A 24,653-nucleotide genomic window follows, 5' to 3' on the forward strand; every position below is an offset into this window, starting at 1 on the left:
TATAATCAGTTAATTTAAGATGAGGTCATATTGGATTAGGGTGGACCTCAAATCCAATAACTGGTACTCTTACAAGAAAAGCCTATGAAGATACAGAGACACACGGGGCCGAAGGCTGTATGAGGATGACAAGCAGAAATTGAAGTGATATGTTTGCAAGTCCAGGAATGCCAAGGATTGCCAGCAACAACCAGATGCTAGGAAAAGGACGTAGAACAGATCTCCTTCAGAGCCTCTGGAAGCAACCAATCCTACTGACACCCTAATTTTGAATTTCTGACCTCTAGAGCTGTGAGATAATAAATTTCTGTTGTTTAAGCCACCCAGGATGTGGTACTTTGTTAGAGGTGCCCAGGAAGCTAATACAAATTAGGACAGTATCCTTCATATCCATACATTTAACTTCTGACTCAGAGTATAGCACAAGGTAAGTTCTTAGGAAATGATTGTTGAATATGAATGATCAAAGCAAAAAAGGGATCTTGTATGCAAGGTTGGTCCTAGCATCCTAGGTCCTAGGACTAGGGTTGATTAGTCTAGCTGGTTGAGTGTAATGCAAATGGAGCCCCAAACATTAGATTAAAAAGAGCACTTGGCCGCCCTGCTTGTGGCCTAATAAGAACCTTTGGCTTAAGGGGACTGTAGGAGACAAAAAAAGAGACTTCCCTGACTTTATTATCATGGAGAGAGTTGGGTGGATACATATATGAGGAAGCCAAAAGAGATGGAGCATCAGAGCAGGAAACTGGAAAGTAATGTGGCCAAGGCCTGGGGTTGGTGGAAGACCAGAGTCTGAGCTTCAAGCCAAGTTATTAGGAGGGGAGAGTAAGAGGGTCATCACGGATGGAGAAAGGGGATCCAGCACAAGGAGGAGCAGAGAAGGATGCTAATTCTTGACCACAAGGTGAATACAGTTCAACACAGATGAAACAAACAAGTCAGGAAAATGCAGGAAGGGACGAGAAAGAATTTGTTACTGGAGTTCGCGGAATTCTGTAACTGGAGAAACACTTGATGCCTCTATTATTATAAGGCCTTAGCCTTCATAAAATTGAGTGTCAATTGTGATTCAATTACCTGGACACAGGGGCCCGTAGAACTTGCAGAATGAACGAGAATTCACTTCTTGGCAACCAGGAAAGTTTAACCTCTGTAAGTCAGATGAGAATTTGGTTAAACACACTTAGCTCATCTTGCCTTGAGAGCCAAGCCCAGCCATCCTATTTTACTAACAAATGTTATTTAAGGGAAGCATTTGTTTACATCTACTGGCCAGTCATTTCCCTGCTCCTTTTGTTTTGTCTTTTTACAAATACATCCCTGGGCTAAAAGCCATTCCTGCTTCCCTTTTATTAGAATCCTAAATCCAAACAAATAAAGATACTCATTGGCATAATCAGATATGAAGCCATCTCAGTAATTAGTACCGCCCATGGATTCGAGCAAAACAAGAGGACTGCTGGGCTGGAACCTAGGGGGCTTGTTGAAGATGATACCATCCATGAATCTGCTTTCTAGCTTGGGGATCAGTGGCAGGAGAAACCCATCATAATTTCCCTTTGAGCCTTTGGAAACGTCATCTGGGAATTCCAGTTCAGTCACATCGCTGCCTCATCTGCTGGTGCAATGGGCCCAGGAGTCTCCTTACTGCAGATACGCTGCGGTTGAGGCACAAGTCTGGCAAGTCAAGCAGAGAGTAAGTCAGAGATTGAGGCTGGTTTGCCACAAGGCACACTGAGATATGGAAGGGGTCAGACAGAGCGAAAAGAGAAAGCTAGAGATGCGAGGAAGGGAAGGGGGTCAGTGAAGTTCAAGCTCCAAAATAGTGGCAACTTCCTGTGTTTCCGGAAACAAGGGACTTAGGGGCATCAGTATGAACGCAAAGGAAATTATGGACAGCAGAGAACTGTACTGAAGCTGTAATAATATAGTTACTTGGATTGCAGAACTAAGATCAGCAGCACGTACTGTGTTACTACAATGAGCTCGACACCACTGTAAGTGCTTCACATATTTTGACTCATTTGATTGTCACAAGGCTGGGACTGTTACTTTCATTTAGAGATAAGGAAATTGAAGCAAGGTCACACAGCTAGAAAGCAGCAGTTCCGGGGCCACAAATTCCAACGACATGGCTCTGAGATTCATTCTCTTTACCCCTAAGCTGTAGTCTCTCCCATGTGTTATATTTATTTGTATTTGTTTAGCTAGTCATGGAGGTAGCATAATGATCCATCTTTGCCACCAGTGACTTTGCCACAAGGTCAACAATTTAGGAGGGTGATGGCTAGGCTGATCATATAATTTATTGAATTAAAATTACATCATTGTGGAAATATTTGTGTGCTGATTAACAAATGATTTATTCGTAGATGTATAAAATTATTATTTTCAAAAATGTTTTCCACAGTTATTTTTTAAAACAAACTAATGATGTATTTCTTTATATTGTACATTAAAACAAAATTAAAAATTTATATTGATTATCTGAAATAAAAAAAATTAAAATTCTTGGCATACATCATGTATCTTAATTTTGAAGCCTTACATATCTGCTAGTATATTTGAAGATTACATTTTTTAGTATGGTCTTATTTTTTTAATAAAATCGTCTGAAGCTTTCTTTAAGGTCACGTGTTATGCTTACTAATTTTCAAATTATGAAATTTCAGTTAGTCATTTTCTGTTGACCATAATATTTTTAAATGAAAAATAACTGTATTTATAGGTGCTAAGATACTTGGTAATTACAAAGGTATTACATTTCGTAGTCTAAGTGGATTTTATTCATAATTCTATCTTTTTGTAATAAAATTGATGTCTATTTTAGAATGTGTATTTTCACAGGACTGTTATTTTGCCTCAAACAAGTTTATCTTTCTTTGAAAAATATTTTTACAGCTAAAATCTCATCAAATTATTTTGAGTGTTTCACCAAACACAGATGCTGTGAGACCAGAGGCCACCTCAATTTCATTCCGCTCTGGTGTCGAACATCAATTTACTGAAATAAAAAGTATAAGCTCTTTCAAAAGATTCTTCCCACAGTTGAGATATTTGAAAGAGTAATTACAGAATTTGAAAATTAAATCCTGACCACTCTTTGAATTCTCTTTGTTTAATCTGTTCAGCTAGCTTCGTGTTCACTTTTGCGGGATTAAATTTAAACGTCTTCCTGTTTGGCAGCTTTGCTTTCAAAAGTCTCAGTTTGCTGCAAACACAAAGGCTGGATTTTTGTTTGGAATCTCATTTGTTGAATATACTGATTAAAGATTTACCAGTGATTTTTAATAAAAATGTATGCCAGATTTAGAAAACTCATTTTAAAATGCTTAATACCTTTGTGGGATATTTACGTTGATTTACAAAGTAGTTCTCCAGAAGCTCAAACATTCCTAAAAATTGACTGGTGCTAAGCTGCAGTGGAAGTGCATGTGTCTCCAAGCTGAATTTTTGTAGTCAATGTTTTTGTCACACAGTTCCTATAATTCAGTGACTTTGTGTATCTGTAAACATTTATGTAGTTTGACTATAGTTTTTACTTTCATCATTAGCATATTGGTGCGTTTTTGAAAGTAACCAGGAATTATGTGTGTACTGCAAAATATTCTGAGTACATTCTTTTCCATTGGTCCATTAACTCAGTAAAAATGTTTCTTTTGCCATAGGCTGTTGTGCTTCACTAAACTTTTTGTTTGTATTTTTACTGAAAAAAAAATTAATTCTTAAAGTTGAATTTTTCAGCTGAACTTAAAATTGCATTCACAGTACCAGCAGATGGTTCACCTTCAAAAGAATGAACTTCTAACAACTTTTTAATTTAGATTCGCTTGGTGAAATAAATTTGACCTATTATTGGAAATAACTTGACTGGTTTTTTTTTTTTTGAAGTGTCTGACAATATTTATGTAAGTCTTACCTCGTCTATTTATTTGCAAATCTAACTTCTATTGAAACAACTTATTAGCAACTATTCGTCACCCCTTTATATATCCATGAGAAAATTTGGAGCCAAATATAACTGAAATTAGTTTAGAAAGTCGGTCATTTGATCTAAAGGAAAAGTGATGTCTCATTATATAAATATAACTTCTGCAGTGAAGGCATTAAATCATCATCCACAAGCATCATTTGAAAATAATGATAACTTCTGAGGCTGTTGGTAAAGTTTAATCAAGTTTTTGTCTTTTTGCTTTAACGTAATCAACAATATCACAGTCGTTCCCCACTGTAAAATATAAATAAAGGCCAGGAAGTGAGAGGTTAATACAATGAAATTACAGAGGCCTGACACAGGGATGAGGAGATCTTGTGGTCTGTGGCAAGCTGAGTTATTTTCTCCAAAATAAAAACATGTTGTCGTGTCCACAGAAGACACAAAGCCATTTTGTGTGGGCAGCTTTGGACTGCTAAAGCTGTATAAGTATATCATATTTGAGTGTCTGCTTTGAGCCACTTGCTAAGTAATCCACAAGTCCACTGGTTTTGAGAGGGACGCAGAGCAAAATAAATTGTGTAGCAGGGCTGGACTTTTGTGTTTGTTTTTTCGGTCAGTTTTGCCTTACAATTACTATATTTTCCTTTTATACTTTATTGAGGTAAAATTTACATGACATAAAATTCACCCCTTTAAAGTGACCAATTCAGTGGCATCAAGTACATTCACAATGTTGTGCAGCCACCACCTTTATCTAGTCCCCCCAAATTTAATTATTCCAAAATAAAACTCCCTACCCACTAAACAGTTTTTTCCCATTCTTTTTCCTAAAAGTCCCTTGAAACCACCAACCTGCATTCTGTCTCTATGAATTTATCTGTTAAAGAAGTTTTGTAAATTGAATCGTCCAATATTCCAGACCTTTCATATCTGACTTCTTCACATAGCATATTTTCAAAGTTTATCTCTGCTGTAGCATGTATTGGTGTCCCACTCCTTCTTACTGGCTGTATGATATTCCATCATATATACAACCATTTGTTTATCCATTCGTCAGTTGGGGGAGACTTGGGCTGGTTTTGCCTTTGAATGCTGCCTTAAGCATGCATATACATATACCTGAGTCCCTGTTTTTAATTTTTTTGAGGGTATATACCCAGGAGGAGAATTGTAGGGTTATGTAATTATTCTATATATAATTTTTTGAGGAATTGCCATAGTATTTCCAACACTGGCTGAACCATTTTATGTTCCCATCAACAATGTATGAAGGCTCCAGTATCTTCATTCTCTGTTACTTTGTATTTTTTTGTTTTTTAATTATAGTCAACCCAAAAGATATGAAGTGGTACTTCTTTGTGGTTTTCATTTGCAATCTCCTAATGAATAGTGATGTTGAGCATAGAGTTATATAGCACATATCATATGCTATTGGCCATTTGTACATGTTTTTTGGAGAAATATCTATTCAAGTTTTGCACCCTTTAAAAAATCTGGTTATCATTTTTGTTGTTGGAAGTTGTTAAGGGTTATTTATATATATTTGGGATATTATGGCATTATGAGATGTATGACTTGCAAATATTTTCCCTCCTTCTGTAGGTTGTCTTTTCAATTTCTGTATAACGATATTTGATGCACAAGTTTTCAGTTTTGATGAAGTACAATTTATTTACTTGTTTGCCTTTTGGTTTTGGTGTCGTATTGAAGAATCCGTTGCCGTATCCAATATAACGAAGTTTTACTCCAACGTTTTCTTCTAAGAGTTTTATGGTTTTATCTTTTATGCTTAAGTCATCAATCCATTTTAAGTTAATTTTTATATATGATGTAAAGTAGAGGTCTAACTTCATTCTTTTGCATGTTTAGCCTCTTGTCCAGGACCATTTGTTTCTCAGTCAGGCCAAACAGAGATGAATGCCTTTTTTTCTTCCTTCAGGCAGTTTCCAGGAATTTTAGAACAAACACAATAGCTTGTGAATAAGGCCTGCTCTAGAACCAGGGACCAGGGTCCCATGCTGGAAACACAGTCTGCAGTCTTTTAAGATCATGTAAAGGTAGGGATGGAGCAGGGCAAGTGGAAAAACCTCAGAGTTTTTCTACCATTTTGAATTTTTTTTCTTGATTCGGCATTTTCTTGCTATAAGCTTTTGACTATTTTCCAGAGTTCTGGCAAATTTGGTTCTTAGTGTTTCTGTGGAGTAATGGAAACAGGTAGCTGCCATCTCCACCATTTTTCTCATGTCACCCATCAAGTATTTCCTTTTTGAGAAAGTTTCTAGTTTCTTATTGAAACCTGGAAGTCATTAGATATATGACAACAGCATCGTAATGTGCTCTCTACTTGATCACATTATAATGTCAGTCGTGTTCGGCAACATTTCTTTAGCACCTGAAAGTGGTTTATATGCGATAAGGCTTAAGCAAATACCAAAAAAATCAAGTGAGTTGAATGAAGAAATAATTCAAATTTCCATGGCATTTACCTGTTTTGCACTGACATCTCTTTCAACTCACATTTTCAATCTAAGAGGAATAAAAAAAAATAATTTTTTATTCCTGATTTACAGATAGTTCTGACAAGGTGCCAACAACAGCCAGTTTTTATAGCCCCAACCAGAAGTAGCCATAAATTACAGTGGGGAAATGTATTCTCTCATTAGGCAAAACTTTGGTCAGTCGATTTGTTTTCTCACTTTGAAAGAAGAAATAGTCAGAGGTATAGATACATCTTGCTTCATGGGCAATGGCTAATGCTGTATCTGTTGGTCAGAAATTTCGAATGACAAGATTTGAGAATTAGTGACAAGGGGTCCGGAAAAGAAGTGCAGATGTACCATGTTTTATTGTGCTTCAATTTATTGTGCTTTGCAGATACTGTATTCTTTTAATTGAAGTTTTGTGGCAACCCTGCGTTGTCAGATGATGGTTAGCATTTTTTAGCAATAGGATATTTTTAAAATTAAGGTATATATGCTGTTACACACTTAATGCACCACAGACATTGTAGGCATAGCTTTTACATGCACTTGGAAACCAAAAAAATTTGTGTAACTTGTTTTATTGCAATATTTGCTTTATTGCAGTTGTCTGGAAACAAACCGCCAGTATCTCCAAGGTATGCTTGTGTATGGAAAGCTTTCTCAAAATGGAGGGTATTTGTTTTCTTTGTGTGAATGCACATCAAAGGTAGCAGAGGAGTCTTTCAAAAGTCACTGTGACAAAATTCCAAAACTGTGGCTATATTTGACCTCTTTCCTCAGTCAGTAAAGTCCTTGTTCGCAGAACTTAAGACTAAAGTAACCAGAGTAGCAGAGATGAAAGATTATATATGGGCTAAACAAAGTAGGTTCTCCCTGACCAAAACTTACTTATCCACCTTTTATTTTATGTATCTACCTGCTAATGACAGAGACCAATGTTTAACTCCAACACAACCTCGTTTTACAGGGGAATCGGTTGTCTACCTCGTGGCAGGTTAATTACAATGACCTCCTCCAGCATGAACAGGCTTTCCATCACGGGTATATTTGTACTCAGTAGAAAGCCTTTTGCTTTAGTTATGCACTTGCCTTAACATCCAAGTATTTTTGTCAGCATCACCATCTATAGATTTTTGGAATGCTTTATTCACTTTATCCCAAACAAGATTGCTGTTGGTCAAGGAACTCATTTCTATCCTATTTTCCAAAGTGGTTTTATCAATATATGCTCCTGTTGGAAGTAGATGAGCGTCTCCATTGATACACATCCTTAACAATGCTGGTAATTGTTCAGTTCCATTTATGGTCAAACAGTTTGTTATTTTCTGGTGAAACTGAAAGTGAGAATACCTTTAGCTTAGAAATCATTTCAGTGACGTACACCCTAAAATGCTTTTGAGAAAGTCTATGCTAAGATATATATATATATATTCATACACGAATGTTCATGTCAACATCATTCATGATAACAAACAAATGGGAACAATCTGTATGTACATCAACAGTAGAACAGATACAGAAGTATTGGTATATTCACAAAATACAATACTGGGAAGGAATGAAAATAAATGTATTAAAGTTCTATGCGTCAGTGTGAATAAATCTCAAAAACATAATATTGAGTCAACACAGAAGCCATGGAAGAATATATACATTATGATTCTGTGTGTATAAAGTACAAGAAGAGAAAATCTCTGTGTATGTGTATGTATGTGTGTATATATATATACACACACATATATGTGTATGTGTATGTGTGTATATATATATATATATATATATATATATATATAAGCAAATGCAGAGAAGTGTTAGAATCTATAAAGAAGAGAAAGGGAATGGTTAACACAAAATTTAAGGTAGCATTTTCCTATGGGAGGGTGATGAAATGAAGAAGGCACATATGGACTTCTATGATACCATTAAAGTTTACTTGTTAAGCTAAGTAGTAGGTATGTATATATTGCATTCTATTATTTTCTTTAAACCATATTTGCCAAACACTGTATCTGTGTAGATCAAACCTTTTTCCTCTTCCTGGGTACCTAGGAACACAACATTTCCTAGCCCTTTGCCATTAGGGAATCTCATGGTATTAATTTTAGCCGATGAAACGGAAGTGCTGAACATGACTTCCAGGCTGAGACAGCCAAAACCACCACAATCTTCCTGGCACACTCTTCTATTATGTTGGCTTCCTGTTCAGATGGAGACACCTGAGGCCTCCTGAGTTCTAGACCTCTTCCTGCTGGAAGAGTGTGCCCTGGAGGACCTCTGGGCCTGCAGTGGACTTTGTATGAGTGAGAACTGTAGTTTATGTGCTAAGCTACTTTGATGTAGGGGTTTGCAGCATAAACTGATCTTTCCTGTTTAATGCAATGCACTTACAGGATGTATGTATTTACTTTTGTGCATGTAGTAAATTACCCAATATAAAAAGAAAGCTCAGGCTTTGGAACCAGACACAGAGAGGGGAGTCATGAGGGGCAGAAACACTTACAGTTCTGTTCTCTAGTAGGTATGCTCCTTATTCAAGTAACTTAACTTCCTGGAGCCTCAGTTGCTTCATTAAAAAAAAAGAAAAGTAATAATAACTGCCTTGCAGAGTTCTCTGGGCATTACATGGGGTAATGTGTGTCATTGGCTTAGTGAAATGCCAAGTATGCGGTGGATAGTAAAAGAATAAATATTGGTTTGCCTCTTCTTCTGATAAAAGAAGTAAGGGAAGGTAAAAATAGGTAAAACAGATAAAATAGGTAAAAGGCCTTTGATTTCTTAGATGAAGATATTCTACTGTCTTGACTTAGCTAAGATCAAAGGAAATTGAGGCAGAAAAAACTGAGGAAAAGAATCCGTCAAAGGGAAAACCCAAGTAAGCCACAAGTATGAATGGTTAGGATTTTCCCATCTTTTCCTCCTATGATCTGGTTAATGAAGTGTTAGGAACATGTAAGGGTCATTACAAGGATGATACTGGGTCATGACTTATCATCCCCAAGCCTAGTGCTGAGAATGCTAAGAAATTAATTGTGGTTTAGGACCAGACTGTCAGCATTATCTCCTTTCTGGGGTTTTTCTGGTTACAGCAGTAACTAGTGGGCTTCAGGGTAGCCCACTGGTCCATCCTGGGTCATTCTGTTCTCAGTCACCAAGGACAAGACCTCATCCTTCACCATGTGTACTTTCCCCCACAGCTTTTCCCTTTCCTCATTCCAGGCATCCCCCAGAGTTCTAGTGGCTTGGCAAAGAGATAGGATTTCTAGACCAGTGGTTCTCAAACTTGAATGCACCTAAGAATCACCTGGAAGGACTGTTAAAACTCAGATGGCTTGGCTTCTCCCTCAGAACTTTGGCTCCATTGGGTCCCAAGAATTCACATTTTGAACCAATTCTCCAGTGACTCTTAATGCTGCTGGTCTGGGAAAAACCACTGTGGAAATAACTGCCCAAGATCATCCCCTGATGTTCTCTGCTGCTCAGAAGGTTGGGAAAGCAGGGACCCCAGACATCGCAGAGGGCTGAGTGCTCCAGGAACACCAGTGACTTAGATATGTCTTTCTCTGGGTTTTGTGGTCTGGGGCTAAATGTCTGCCCTTGTAACCCAGAATCTACGCTGGCCTCTTTCAAGTGACTCAGTTAAACAGCAGAAAGTGATGGAAGACATCAGGGAAGGGGACTGAAGTTGGACTCCTTGAAATGGACTTTTTCATGATAAAATTTGCTATTTTGTGTATTTCTCAGAAGCTATCGTTGCAGGCTGATTGTGGGAGCGACCCTTTTTAGGAAAGGGGAGAAGGCAGTTCTGGGTACCCTGTGGGACCCTCCCAGCTCTATTTTCTCTCATTGTAATGAAGACTGAAGGGTAAGGGGAGCAGTTTTTACCCAAGGGCCTGCATGGTTCTGTAGGATTCCTTTCCCACTGTGGCACATTTGGTCTGCGGGGAGAGGATGGATGCTGGAGGCAGACTTGCTGACAGGAAGCCAAATTCAGGCTGGCCTCACATCATCTGATTCCCTGTGTGCTTGGCTGGCCTGAGGGAACCATGTGCCCTCCTTCTTCCCCAAGGTCGAGGGAGGAACAGTCAAGGCTGATGGCCGCCCCCAGTTACGGCCCTTCGGGGAAGGCTCTGTGGAAGAATGTGATTCCATTAAAACACAGCCGTCCCCCTGGGGCAGCTGAAGGAGACAATAATAATCTTTAGAGCCAACCCTGAAGTTTAAAGAAATTACTGAGAATAAAAATATGTCAGCATACTTTGCAAAAATACCAAACCGAGTCCATACCAGCTAGGGAAGCTACAATGAAGGGGAAAACTAAGATTTCTTGAGCACTTTCTAAATACCTGGTGATTGAAATACCTTCTCTAATTGCACATTCAGGCAAATCCTGGAAACTAGAATTTATCAGCTTAATTATATGAGAAAGTAAAATGGGGTCAGAGAGAGTAATTGATTTGCTGAAGTTTGGTAAGCAGCAGAGCATGGCTATGAAGTCCAAGCTGGCCTGGCGCCACAGCCATGGCCACAGCCACACGACCCTGCTTTTCAAAATGTTACGTCTCATTTGGATCAAAATTAAGCTGCCCATCAGGGAAAAAAACACTTACACACATTGAGCCCGTGTCTTGAATTTTCTATAGGGATCCACACATTTGCCAAACAAACTCCACACTCTGGTGCTGGTGCAAATGGAATATTCAATTTCTTACCTTAAGAATCTCAGCCCAGAGGTCTAATGGTTAATAATTTCCTTCCCTGGATCCTGTTTCCCGGAATCTTGCCTTCTCAGCATTCCTGTGTCGTGATGGTATCTTTCACCTCATTCATTCATTCTTTCTTTCATTCACTCTTCGCTGTTTAGTGAAAAGCACCTACTGTACGCCGGACACTGTTCTAGGCTTTAGGGACACTGAGGCGCACAAAATAGATCAAGTCTCTGCCCTCTTCCTGGACTTGCGTTATAATAATAAAACTAGATTGTTTGATTTCAGCTGGTGAGACTTGTTATGATGGAAAATACACTATAGTAAGGGGTCCAAGAGTTGGGGGAGGACCTAGTAGAGAAAGATACTTATAAAAGGCCTACTGAAGAGATGGCATTTGAGAAGATGCCTAAAGCTATGGAGCAAGTGATGCGAAGATGTGGGGGGAGGGATGTGCTAGGCAGAGCGAGAACTCTGTATGAAGGTGCTGTGTCGGAAATGAGTTGAGGCGTTTGGCATAGGACAGCACACAGTCCAGCCCAGTGTGGCTGCGGTGGATTAGACAAAGGGAATTGTGGTTGACAATATGGTGGGAAAAGCCGGGCAGGATGTGGGCGGCTCACAGCTTCCTAGCTCAGCCTTAGACAAGGCAGTTCTCTCTTCGGAGCCCCAGTCTTCCCATGTGTAGAATAGGGACTACAATGCCTGTTATGCTGGATTCCTAGGAAATGGACCAAGACAATGAGTAAATGGCCTGGTTTAAATGGACTCAACCACTTTCACTTTCCTTATTTTTCCCTCATTTTCCATTTTCTCCTGTTTTCCCCTTCCTTCTTATCTTCAACAAAAAGCAAAAAAAAAAAAAAAACCTATCCATCCTGAAAACAAGAACCTGTGCTGGTCCTCGGGCACATGGAAATGATCTAAGCAAGTTTCTTGTTTTCACTCCCAGAGGGGAGGGTCACATTCAGAGGGGAAGGTCATTGTGACAGTAGGACTTGCACTGTGATCACCTGAGGACGGATTCTGATCCTGCAGGAGCAGGAAGAAGGAAGTAAGCTCTGCCTGGGGGTGTCAGTACTGTCTGAGCTGTATTGTAAAGAATGTCGGGAATGTTCCAGAGTGTTCCAGGTAGAGCAAAATGTATTCTTGGTGGTAGGGAGAATAATGTCCTGCCTCAGATGTCCATATCCTCATCCTCAGACCCTGTGAACGTTACTTTCCATGGCCATTGGGCCTTCGATGATGAAATTGAGGCAAGGATTTAAGATACAGAGATCATCCTGGATCATCTAGGTGGGCCTAAGGTGATACCAGGTGTCTTTGTAAGTGAGAGAGGGAGGCAGGCAAGTCAGAATCAGAGAGAGAACTGAAAATGCTAGTCTGTTGGCTTTGAAGATGGAGGAAAGGGGCCACGAGCCAAGGAATGTTGGTAGTTTCCCCCAGCTGGAAAATGCAAGTAAATGGATTCTCCCCTAGAGCCTCCAGTAGGAACGTAATCCTACCCTTCAAGACCTGATTCAGAGTTCTGACCTCTGGAAGTATGAAGTAATACACTTGTATTATTTTAATCCGCTTAATTTGTGGGAATTTTTCCCAGCAACAATAGGAAACTAATTTATTCTCATTCCCAGAGCAAGGAAACAGTGAACTGGATCTAGACAGATGAGTGAACTCCAAACTGAGAAGGGTTTGGTCCTTCAGGCAACTTTATCCTGTAACCTGGGGACATTTATTCCTTTCCTTTGCTTTTATCTCAGAGCACTTCAGCATCTAGCAAACGACACATCTTAACACCCTGGTTACTTGTTCTAAACCATCTTCCCTGGAGTCTTCCTCACTTCATCAGCATTCACTATTGTATTCATCAGGAACTCTGTGGAACCATTCCCAAACCTGTGCTACTTTAAGTCAGACATCTCAAACCTTTCACTGTTCCCAGACCACAACCTCTTGTCTCACTTTTCACTCCTTTTTAAAACGCATCACCTTGTGGTTTCTCACATCAGACCCATTCTTTCAGCGATCAAATTTAGCATCTCAGTGTGGATGTCCTGCAGCAACTTAATGTTATAACTGAAACATACCCACCCTCCACCAGAAAACTCCTCTATATCATGATGAGTGGCAGAAACATCTTCCCAGAATGACAGTCAAGAAATTTCAGAGGGGTATTTGGTTTTGCCCTTTCCACCTGACCTTAATGTCTAGGTGCCAACGTGCTTTGATGCTGACCTCATAATGTTTTCTTCAGCTACCCCTTCCTCCCCCTCCTGCTGTTCATAGTCATTTTCCCTCTTTACTGTCTGCCTTTTGATTGACCTTCAGCATCCAGCCTTGGTGTCCTCCAGTCTGTCCCACACCTGTGTTACCTAAGTGAAGTTGGTACCCTAGTACATCTCAAACTGAGCAAGTCACTCCCCTCTCAAGTAAGCCCTGTCTCATACATAATAAAGTCATTCTTTGGCTCCAAAGTCTTCCCAATTTGGCACCAGTCTGCTTTTTCACATGAATCTCACCACATTTCCCTCCTAGCGTGCTGTGCATTGCACTGTTCCTGGCAATTCACCAATTGTTGAATACACCTCTGTTCTGATTCTGTGCCTTTGTTCAGACTACACCCTGAACACTATGACTTTCTCCCTATTGAAGTGCTTTCCCTTCCTTCCAGACCCATAGGAAATATTAACATTTTCGTCCACCCTCTTGAGATTTCCTTACGTACCTTCTTAATTGATGTCCCTCTCTCCTATTTCCCAACATTGAATATGGTAGCAGAGCTCTTGTAGTGAAAATTGAATTCACATGGCATAATCTTATGTCTGTAGCTGTGTCTTCTTTCATTTGAGAGAGTACTGGGATAGCAGATTGAGCAGTCATTTATTAGAGTCTCTCTCCAGCCTATCCCCAGCTTCCTATCTGGGATTAAACGTCCATCCTTAGGCATCCCTTGCTTTCAAATACAGTTCCAGTCTTTGGGAAACGTGCTTGGCATCTTCTCTTTGTCCCTCTAACTCTGGTCCCCACTCTTCTGTACCCTGCTGTGTGTGCCCTGTGTGGATTCCATTGATTGGTACCTGTGCCAACTAGTTTTGGGTTGAATTTGTCCAATGGGGAGCCCAGGAGGAGACGGAAGAAGAGAGATGTTTGTTCTGGCTGCTCCTTCTGGAGGCACCACTGCAAGCTGGCTGTATCTTTGATCAAAGGTCACAGCCTCTTTCAGGCATCCCCCACCTCCCACCTTACTGTCTCAGACCTATGGGTCATCCTGCTGTTACAAACCACATAGGAGACCACATCATCCTCTGTTTCACATTCCTAAACCCCGACTACATTTTTGCAAATAGTCCTATTACTGAACTTTCCTAAAGCTATCTAATTTGAGTGCACCATCTCTTTTCCACCAGGACTCTGACAGGTAGTGCAACTGTCCTGTTCCACTGGACCCAGCATACAGACTCCAGCAAACATTTTGATGGGAGGGGAGTAAAGGGTGTATGGACTATGTCCAAGCACTTTCTGGTACCAAAGAGCCCTGCAGTAATGGTAGTGCAGGCATCATTCTTATGAACTTCTAGGGCAGCAATCACCAAGCATGGCTGGGTCTCCACGTGGTGATTGCTTTGGAAAAGATGGTAGAATGGAGTTGAATCACATCCATGGATGAACCCCTCTTTTTCCTACAGCTGTTGGAACTCATAAATGCCCACTGCTAGTGGCAGAATAACAGACCTGCGTCACATCATCTCATTCTTGCCCAAACCTCACTGCTTGCCTGTAGGTCATGAAATTCCTCAAAGGCTATTTTGATTCTTTCTTGGATTGAAAGAGCATAGAGATATTTGAGTGGCAGTCTAGAAAAGGCAGCTCCTCTGGGAAACAGGGCTAGAGGCTGCTGAATGAATGAGACAAATCTCTGGGGACATGGAACCTCAGCTCTTGGCTGAGATATAACTATGGAGGAGCAACCCCCTAGGAAGAAACCCCACTCAACATAAGATGCTCACATGACTCCAGCTCCTTAGCTCCTGCTCGTGTTATTTATAGGGAGAGAGGGGTGACTGGGAGAAGTCCCAGAATATGGCACTGGGGCAATTAAGAAGCATTTCTGAAGGACTTGGTGCAACAGAAGGCTGAGTCTTTGGAAAGAAGCACGGCGGGACGAGTCTGACGTGGAGACAGGTGGGTTGGTCCTGGCATCTCCAGTGAGTACTATGATTCCATCGTGAAGTGAGTTCCAGCAGTGCTCTCAAAGTGCGAGCACAGAGCAGCAGCAGCGGCATCACCTGGGAACGTGAAAGAGACGCAAATCCTCGGGCTCCAGCGCAGAGCTATGGAGTCAGAAGTTCGGGGCGGGGCGGGGTGGGTGGGCAGCAGTCTATGTTTTCACAGGCCCTCCAGTGATTCTCAGGTTTGCTTAAGTGAAAGAACTACTGAGTTAGAATCTATCTCTACAGCGCCTGCTGGTGCCCAGGACCTGTTACTGCACCTCCTTCACGTCCTCTCCAGGAAGCGAGCACCCCACAGTCAAGGGCACAAGACAGAAAGGCTTGAGGTTTGGTGTGGGGAGGAAAAAAAGCATTTATTTAAAAAAAAAAAAAGTTCAGTCTTCTTGCCATGAATTTCATCCAACGGACCAGTCTTTGTACAACCCTGGATGGCTGAAGGGTAGGGACTCCTCAGAAAGGATGGGTGAGTAGATAACAGTCCTGCAGGGACTCAAGCCCCACAGATGGAGATTGGCCCCCAGTGTTCTGCTAGCCCCTTGCTCAGGATTGCATAAAAGGCTTCAAGTCATGCTGTATTTCTGAGACAGAGGAACTGGGTGGACCTGGTACAGCTTTGTTCTCCGGCGATTGCTGAACAAAACTGCACCAAGAGAGATACTCAGGCAGAGACATCTCAGTGCATGGATCGAGTCAGTATCCAGAAGGGACACTCACACCCCGTAGGCCAGAAGCAAAGGACAGTAAATTGAAGGCCAGAGGCCCAAGGACACACCATCAGCTGAATGCTTGTGGCTCGTGGGTCTCATTAGGTGATGCAGCCCTCTTTCAATTGGCTGACCTATGACATGAGACAGACGACAGTCGACGCGCAGACCAGTAAAAGCTCATCTCTGCATCCTCAGAATCCCGCAGCTCAGTCACAGGTCTTTTTCCTGAAGATTTTAAACAGATGCGAAATATTAATCATGTTCTAGCTGTGGCTTTGCTGGATGTCAGGGCTATTTGACAATATTCAAATGATATTTTTGTGATGTTTTGAAACAGGATCCAGGAACAGTCAAATCCACCATAGATGCCAGTGACAAATCACCTTTTCCTCGAGGGGCCTCATGGGAAATACGTGAGCAGAGACTAAAATTAGGCAAAGCTAGGCTTTATTCTTCACACCGTTTGGCCCCAGTCACTGTGACTAAGTCCAACGTGCTTGCCTGCACTTAAGGAGACGTCTTGACCTTGGGCAGGTCCCCTGCTCTGACCTCTTCCACCTGAAAACCTTGGTGTATCTCAGAACTTCAGTCCACTGTCCTGGGAAGGCAGGAGGAAGCAGAGAGGAATGCCAGAGGTGGGGAACATTTGTCCTTGGAGACAAATACCAGGGAAGGCATTTGGGAAAAAAGAAGCAGAGGCCAACTCCCACAGGGCCTCCGCCAAGTTAATGGGGGACCAAGACACTTCTATTTTTGATGCTGCTGCTCTATAAAAAAACAGGAAGAAATTAACAAGAGGTTCATAAAAATAACAGATACTCAGTGTTTCTTTGAAAGAAATTAATATTTTAACAAAAAAACAAAGCAAAGTTAAACTTGTGCGACTCATCCCAGAATTTGAAAAACCACGTGCATATAGAGGATTTCACAGGCTGGTGGTCCAGGCAGGGACACACATTTACAGGTTTGTATGACGGGTGCCTTTTCCTTCAGTTGGTCAGGTGAGCTCTATGACTGCAGGCGTCGTGGTATTTGAATATGATATGCAGCGTCTGTATCGTTTGAGGCATTAATTACGTGGTCTTCCCGATTCACCAGCCTCGTGTTGGGCTCAGAGCTGTCCTAACCACGTCCCTCGTTGCAGCGTGGCAGAGAAGATGGCATTTGTATTCGTTGGGTTGGGCTTCTGTAACAGCACCACAGACTGGGGTGGGGGGGGGGGCTTAAACAACAGAATTTTAACTTCTCACAGTCCTGGAGGCTGGAAATCCAAGGTCAAGGCATTGGCAGGATCGGTTTCTTCTGAGGTCTCTCCCTTGGGCTTGTAGACGTCGGTCAGCTCTCTGTGTTATCACATGGTTTTCCCTCTGTGCATGTCTGTCCAAATTTCCCAGATGACTTCATTTTAACTTAATTAGCTCTTTAAAGACTCTTAACTACAGGCACGTTCTGAGATACCGAGGGTTGGGGGTTGAATTTTAGGGAGACACAGTTCAACCCATAACAGCTCCCTAACCCGTGCCCCATCTGCATGTTTGCAGCCCTTAACCCAGCACCAGACTGCACCCATCAGTAATGCCTGTGCAACGGAAGGTTCATACGTGGTCTCCCTACCCACCCACCCAAGGGGGAGGAGCAGAGAGCAGGAAGGGGAGCCCCAGGTTCTGCTCCTAAAAGCAGGAGAAGCCTTGCGATGGTCATCAGCACACCTTCACTTTCTGTCAGGAAGCAACATGGCTGAACCAGGACTTCTCTGGCCTGTGGTTTCTCTGAGCAGGGATAACGTCACCTGGCATCTCTGGAACTAGCCACTTCTTGTCATTGTCATGCATTTGAGCAATTTGAGTTTCTCTGGTGTTCAGTGCACAGGCAACACTTGTGTTGGTTTGTTTTATGCAAGATACCATTTTGCCCTTCCTTCGGTTCCTTTATGGCTTCCTCAACAGTTCCACCCACCATGGGCTGTCAGCTGAGAGTCAGGGAGAAGCCAGGAATGACAGAGACCTGGCTGTCCCCTCCTTTCGTGTCTGCCCGGTGCTCTGAAACATTTGACTGCTTCCCCAGGCAGCAGAAGCCTTGCTGGCAGCCTCCTGGGAAGGTTTCACTGAGAGACAGAAAGAGAGGTGGGAGGCAGACGGGGTGGGCTGCCCTTTCTTCGGTGCATTCAGCTCAGGCACTGGCCCGTTTATCTGCCGCAGTGAAGCTCTGCTAACACAGAAGGAATACATTCAGCACAGAGCGCCCTGGAGAGCGGTGGGGATAATAATGCCACTATTCATTATTTTAAAACAAACACAATTTGGAGTGTGGATCTCTCTGGAAGTGTGAAATTGGTTCCTCTTAAAGAACAACTGGCAAGGGGAGAGCATGTGACCAGCCCAAGGGCAAAGAATTCCACCCGGGGCCAGCAGTGCAGGCTGGTCTCTCTGGGTCCAGCCAGCCCCACTTGCTCAGCTGCAGCTGCGTGTGATGCAGGACTGTAAGCAGGCGTGTTTAACATGTATTGAGCACCTACTGGGTGCTCTAAATGCTCTATTACACAACTGCTGTGTAAGGTGAGTATTTTTTTCCCCATTTTCTACAGGAAGAGGTGGCATCTCAGAGAAGTTAGGACATTTGCCCAAAGTCACATAGCTCAGCCTTGGCAGGGAGGAACTTAACCCAGACTGATCTGACATCAATCAGTAATGTTCTGTCCACGGTACCTTGTTACAGGGGTAGGGTTAACACCTGAACTGCCCAGACTGTGAGATGAGACCCTCTAGGCTTGACCCAGAGCCAAAAAGCAGTGGGAGAAGGTGAGATGCACAAACAGGAAGAAGCCCTTTTCACTGTGGTCACGGCTGGATCCCCCTTCCAGCCTGGCCAAGCGTAGGCACCAAAAACAGGTACGACTTTGGCAGGCTATTTGCCAGTTCTGTCCCAATTCCCTCATCTGTGAAATGGGGATTTGAATGGGATACAAGCCCTGCTCTGTGGGTTTCCTGTGCCAAAATCTTACGCCAGCAAGACCGTTACTCATTGATCCAGCCAGGCACTTGGTGGTTCCGAAAGGACCCACGATGAGCTTTAAGGAGAGGACAGGCATTCGTGTGGGCTGGTTGCGTGTAGTCTGAATGGACGTGGTGTGTTGATGTGGTCATACCCCGAGGTTCAACTCCTCTGCACCTGTCATATGAAAGGGTCACTGTGATGAGATGGGAAAACTGTGGTTTGGAATCAGACAACCCTGGATCCGAATCCTGTCCTAGTCTGTATCCATCTTGGACCACCTGCTCAGTTGCTTGAAGCCTAAGTTCCCTCGTCTGTAAATTGGAGAAAACAACGCCACCTTGCAGCTAATGGAGCAATTGAATGAATACAGGGTGTGAAGCAGCTGGCAGAGTGGCTGGCCCAGTGCTGGTGTCCTTTGCCCCTTCTTCATGTCATCTCCCTTCGGTAGAAAGGTCCGTCCTCTGAGAGGTGATTCACAGGCTCTGGATCTCATCAGGCTTGGTGATCTGTAAGAGCTCTGCCTCTTTAAGATTTTTAGGGTCATAGGCCCTTTCGAGATAACATGACATTTGTGAAGCCTCTTCCTAGAGAAGAATCACCTTGAGCCATATGTGGTAGCTGACACTCCCTGGAATCTCGGCCATGCACTCCAGGTGGCATCCTTGCCCTTGTAGAAGGGAGGGGTTTGGAAGGATCCACATATCCTCTGTCAGAGCTTTTGAGAATCCACGGGGCCGCCTGCGATTCAGTCCACAGAAAACAGGAAACTCATTCCCAGACCCTGGGAAGGCACTGAGAGGGGAGGTTGAAGGCCGGGCGGGTGGCCCACTGGCCTTCCCTAATTGCTTTCCTTGTGTTTGCCTGCGGACGTGCACTTGTTAACCTCTGCTTCCCGAGCCCCTGGCCCTGGCACCTCCTCTCTGATCCGTGACGCCAGCAGGAGCACAATTAGTGAGGAAGAACAAAGGCTGAGAGGTACCTGGATTGGGCTCTGACCTCACCAGATGTTCCGGCCCGGCTGTTTTCATGTAGCTCCCCGGAGCACGCTGAAGGCCGCCAGCTGCTCCTCTCCCAGAACGCTCCCTGGTCTACTGAGGTGGCCGCTCTCCTCTATTCTCAGTTACCCTGCGCGGTGACAATCATCTGTCCTCGGGCACTTCGCTCACACCAAAGCCAGGGACGCCCATCTTCTGAGATCAATGCCCTTTTATTTATGACCTAACAGGAGAACAGAACAGACCGCTGTGCTTTAATGCGAAAAGGGCCCCTTGGTTCCCAGCCAGTCCCACGCACGTGAAACCTGACAGTTCCGGCAGCAGTAGAGGTGGCAGCGGCAGTGGCAGCAGCATCTTTGAACGCAGGGGACAGCCGCCACCAGCTTGCTTGTAGTGCCCTCCCCTGGGACGGTGTGCCTGCAATTCAGCCTTATTATCTGGCTCTTTTTTCCCCCTAGCCAGAAGCTCCGTTCGTGGACCAGCCTTGATGACACTGTAGATTTTGACCAATAGATCTGGAACTCCTACCAGATCTACACACAGACACACAGACACGCTGCCCTGTTTTTGTGTGTCCTTATCCCTTGCACACAAGATTTGTACAATACTGTTCACCTTCCCAGTGGCCACACGCTGCCCCCTCCACATTCTGAGCAACCCCTAGTCCTCTTACCTTTCTCCATCTCATCGCCCTGTTACATTTTATCTGTAGATCTCACCATTGGCTGAAATTCTATTCCTTATTTATGTTTTTCCCTGTTGATGGTCCGTCCCTCCCACTAACAAGCGAGTCCGCGAGAGCAGGGACTCCATCCCTTGTTCGTGTTCTTTCCCCAGGGCAAGGAGTAAGCACACACAACCAGTTCTGTTGAATCAAGTGGTCTGTGGCAAATGCAGCGATATATTACATGGATTCAAAACGTTCCCCTGGGTCTTGTTTTACCAGGGATTTTATCCATCTGAGAAAGAAAGACTGAGGAAGCTTTGCAGCCCCAGAGGCTGAGGCGAATTGTATCTCTAACATACCACGTGGAGCCACGAGAGTAGACCACGCATTGTGGTCATGGTGGAGGTTTGTGCTGTTGTTCCAACTGCTGTGTGTCTGAGCACCTGTATCTTGTTTCTGATGCCTGCTTGCTCCTCCTGCTTTTACAACCCAGCTTCACTCTTGGGCATGCAGTTTCCGGTTTTCCAGGAATGGCCATCTCTGCCATATTGTGAAATCTGATTCCCAACCATTATTGTGCAGCGTGCTAACTAAGCAGCTAAACGTGATGGTCACAGTCTCAGAGGTGACACTGCCAAAGTGGGGCCTCGGACAGGAGCCTGGAGCAAGATCATCTACTTCCTAAACTTATGACGCTTGAAGCCATGGAGGTTCGCGATCCTTTGTGGTCAATTACTGGGAGAAGCTGGGCTACTTGGTTTTCTGAGCACGGGGGGTCTGTAGCCGTAATAATGATGATGACGATGGTTAAACTATGTTAAACACACTTTTATGGGCACTCTGCTAAGTGATCTGTATGTCGCTGCATTTAGCAATCACTTAAAACTTAACAATGTAGGGCTTGTTATTATCCCTATTTTCAGGTAAAGAAACTGAGGCCGAAAGAAGTTAAATAACTAGGACTTGAGTGTGACTCTGAAGCCCGCATCTTTAGCCATCATGTTTTGTAGCCTCTGTTCCCCCGGAGGCAGGGAGGCTAGACAGGAGGTCGCCCGCCTGGTTGGCAGATTCCTATGGCAGTTAGGTCTCAGATCGTGCATCACAGCCTGGGTTTGGCTAAAACACACTGGACTTGGGGATGGACTTGGTTCCTGATTCGTCGTCCTGTTGATGTCACCTTGACCAAGTCACTCTCTCTCTTAGCCTCCCAGCTCCATAATCTGCAATAAAGGACAACAGCCTCCCTCTCAGGGTTGCTGTGGAGTTTAAACAAGATACTTGCTTAAGAGGGGTAGTCACTTGGCATTTTTTCTAGTTGGAAGGGTTCTGAGTAAGCGAAAGAGAGAGCATGTGAAACTCTCTGGCACTTCCCTTCCGTGCCTCCCCCAGGTAGAACCCTCTGTCCAGGCCTGGCTGACGGAGACGGGCAGTCACCTCTGCCAGGCCCAGCAGGGGCGTTACCACTCATGTTGTGGGGTGGGGCCCCACAGCTCAGATGCAGGATGCAGATGCTGGCCAACCAACACCTTGCTGCCACGGAAGCTTGCATTTTGATGTAAACATGGAAAATGTGAAGACTAGCTTTGCTTGATGCGATGACTTTCCTTAACTGAGGTCTCAGGACGAGCTCATGTGTCTCTGACACCCAGATTGCCTGCACAAAGTTATGAGACGTTTTATATCCATTTCTTCCCTAAGGATCCAAAACATTCACCAGTTCCTCAGGGAGCTCTGTGATCCCGAGAAATAAGAGGAATGTAAATCCTAGATGACCGTGACATGGGAGGGAGCATCTTGGTTCCTGGAACATTGTGGGCTCCATGGGGCCGGAAGGAGAGAGGGCAGGGAGGTGTGGGGGAACCTCCTCAGGCTCTGATGTTTTCTCTTTTAGGGGATGTCTGTGTTAGAATGGGGTGGGGGTGGGCAGGAAGAATGAACAAAGTTGGCATGGGCTTGTCTTTGTTGCATCCTGTCGGTCAGCTCTTTGCCTCTGTCGTCTCATTGGGGTTTCCTGGATAGCCTCTAAGGGTGACGCTGTCAGCTGCATTTTACAGCAGGGAGAGCAAGCTCAGAGCTGCCAGGCAGCCCCTCCGAGGAAAAGCAGCTGATAAGTACGATTAGGATTTTCAGCTCAGATATGCCCGACTCCCACGTCAGAACTTTTGAAAAGTGAGAGTGTAAAAGAATAGTCATCATCAGCAGAGGCAGCAGCCCCCCGCCAAGTCTTAGCAAAGATGGAAACTGTGACAGTCTCAGGGACCAACGTCACCCTTCTTTTCAGTTAAAAGGAAATTTAGAAGCATTGGCAGCTGGAAATCCAAATTGCACATGGCACTAATGATTACTTGCATGAGTCTATCAGAAATTCCCACATCTTGATAGTGTCAGATAATATCTGAGTGAGTTTAGGTATGGGGAAACGCACAATTGCTGATGGAACTGTAAACTGGTGTAACATTTTAGGAAAGTAATATCAGGGTATTAAGTGCGATTGCAAATAACTATATATTTTGACCTTCTGGAAGTCAGTAGTACAAACGTATGTGTACGAGGGTGTTTATCACAGCACTGTTTGAAGTATCTGACACACACACACAGACAAAAGCATGAAGTTTAAATGATCTAAGTAGCCACCAGAAGGGGGATGGTTGAATAAGCCACAGAGCATTCTTACTATGAGATTTTATGCTGCTGTTGAAAAGGAAGAATGAGGTACGTGTGTGTGGGTCAGAGGGGTGGCTATGAGTGGTTCATAGATGAAAAAAAGTCATGGTGCAGAGCTGTGTATGTTGTATCCGCACACTTTTGTAAATAGCTACAGATGAAAATCAGCATTTGTATGTGCACGTGTATCTTTGTATCTTCCCACTATCAGAGGGCAAGGCAAGGAAGGATGCTCACAGACCCAACTGGGAAGGCTGGTTAACTTAATTCAGTGGGAGAGCTTGCGATACTATTTTTATTTTTATACCATCGCATTTTTAGATGTGTTGGAAATGCTATGCACTTCTTTTTTTAATTTATAAAAGCGATTTTAAAAAGGAAAGCAGAGAAAATCAAATAGGGAGGTAAAATTCGGCATACTCCTCTGCATTAAGAAGGAGGAGGTGGTGGGCTGAGGCCAGGCATGGGACGTGTCGGCCTTTTAAAGAACTCAGTGTGGCTTGGTTATTTCATTATCGGGGTGCTGACTGACTCAGGAATCAGAGTCAGGAAGGGGGACTGGCTATCCAGAGATGGCAGGGGTCGGGGGACATGTGTAAGAGGCCCTCACATTTCCCAGTCTCTTAACATTAAGAAGAAATGAGAAGATCGATGATATGCAGCTTGTGTGACTGAAAAGATTACGATTTGAATTGTAATTGGTCAAAAAGACATACTTTTTTTTTTTAATCTTTGTCACAACTCAGCATAGTTCTTTTTTGCTGTCCGCTAGAGACCATCCCTTGTCGAGCAATTTATTTATATTCTTCCATTTCAGCAAGTCCCTACCTCACCTTCCGCAGCTGCAACAAGTTGGGTCATGATGTGCATCATTTTAGAAAATCATGAGACACTGGCTGAAGTGAGAAGACTTGGGGGAGATTTTTTCAAAGTGCAAATTAGACGAGGACATTGGTCCTAGCTGGTGGCATTGGTGCCAAAGGACAAGTTCATTTTCTCGGAGGCCCCTGAGTAGCATAATAAAGGCTGTTTCTCAGGTTTCCACTTCATAGGAGCTGTTTGACTTCAAACCCCACCTGTCTTATAAGCAACTGGATCATTAACCTTAAAAATGTCAACTTGTTCATGTTAATGTGAAGTGAGTTACAAGCCAAGGGACCCTGCAGAACTGGCAGGGATCATAGACATGCACGTAGCATTCTGTCTTCATGCATAGTTGGGCTAGAAGCCGGAGATGGGCAGGGAGCAGGGAGTAACCCCCGGAGTCTGTCCCT

The sequence above is a fragment of the Vicugna pacos genome, chromosome 11 (genome assembly GCF_048564905.1).
Source record: "Vicugna pacos chromosome 11, VicPac4, whole genome shotgun sequence".
In the NCBI taxonomy this organism is placed as follows: domain Eukaryota; kingdom Metazoa; phylum Chordata; class Mammalia; order Artiodactyla; family Camelidae; genus Vicugna; species Vicugna pacos.